A 1440-nucleotide genomic window follows, 5' to 3' on the forward strand; every position below is an offset into this window, starting at 1 on the left:
GAATTGTGCCTTTGGGGGGGGGGGGGGCTTTGTCTATTTTCAATGTTACCCTTTAAGCCACATGAAAAGACCCTCTCTCTGCTTTGCAGTATTTTTTTTATTGCTTTGATGTTGCTTTGATTTATTGCCATGTCCCACAAGGCAGTGCCCAGCTATACCCACACCTTTTATTCATCAATAGTTTGACTAGCAGCACTTAAAAAGGTCAGAAAATAGCTAGTTTAGCCTCCCATAGGCTCTGTTCACACCTAGGCGTATTGAATATGCCCGTTTGTCGCGCATTTTTGTACCGCGATTCGTGACAAACGCGCGTTTCCGAGGGCTACTTGGCTGTATCCCAATGGAAACGCCCAACAAAAACGGCCTAAAGAAGTACATGTACTTGTTTGGGCGTAGGGCGTTTTGTAGGGCGTTCAGACGGGCGGAAATACGGAAAGGTGTGAACCATACCCATAGAAAACAATGGGATTTTCATGTTTGTACGTTTTGTAGAGCGTTCATAGAGCCTTGAACGCGCAACAAAACGTAAAGGTGTGAACAGGGCCTTAATCTTCAGTGTGGTACAATGCTAAAATTGGGATTCATGGACTTTCTGCTGGGTACACCAAACCCAGTGAGGTTCACCTCTATTAATTGACTAATTAAGACAGTAACATGTTAGACATTGTCTACCTAATTTAATTAGATTTCAGTATCTTTAATCAGATCAGCTACAACATTTTTTCTATTTTTTACTGTTGGTTACTGCACTGTGTACTTGTTTATTGAATTAGCTTGTATTCTGCACTTTACAGGAAAAGTAGGTAACCTAAAATTGTCCAGCTGCTGTTTATTAAGTATATGTAATATATATTAACTATTTAAGTTTAACATGAATGTAATTTCAAAAGTCATTTGCAGTCTTTTTTAAATCTGCAAATAGTACCTGTTGATTCCACCATGAAGGTCCTTTTCAGGTTAAGTGGTGACAACACTCTGTCCTTCTCTCACTGTTGTCTTCCTATGTTTTCACCCTGTTCCATTGGCTTTCAATAAAGCACCTATTGCAGAGGTACGGTTTAGTGTTAAAACCATCAGGAAACCCCTCCTAAGAAATTACATATAGCCATCACTGGAGTACTTGCATGTAGACAGGAAGTGGCTTCAAGGGGCTACAGAAAATCATGAGCACTGAGAAGCAACCAAGGATGAAAGAATTAAAAACAAGAATTTTATTTGAAAAATAATTTCAGTTATTTATGATGCACAGTACTTTAGCTAACTGGATGTCATTAAGTTAGGTTTTACATCTACTCCCTGTACAGCAATATTACTGTATGATGCTATATTTAACTGCATTCTCACTGACATTGAGAAAATTGAATAATTATTTAATGTGAGGTATTTCCACACCATGAAGTAATACAAATAAATAAGCTAAATAAATACATACAAAGAAAC

The sequence above is a fragment of the Nanorana parkeri genome, unplaced genomic scaffold (genome assembly GCF_000935625.1).
Source record: "Nanorana parkeri isolate BGI_ZX_2015 unplaced genomic scaffold, ASM93562v1 scaffold449, whole genome shotgun sequence".
Lineage (NCBI taxonomy): Eukaryota > Metazoa > Chordata > Amphibia > Anura > Dicroglossidae > Nanorana > Nanorana parkeri.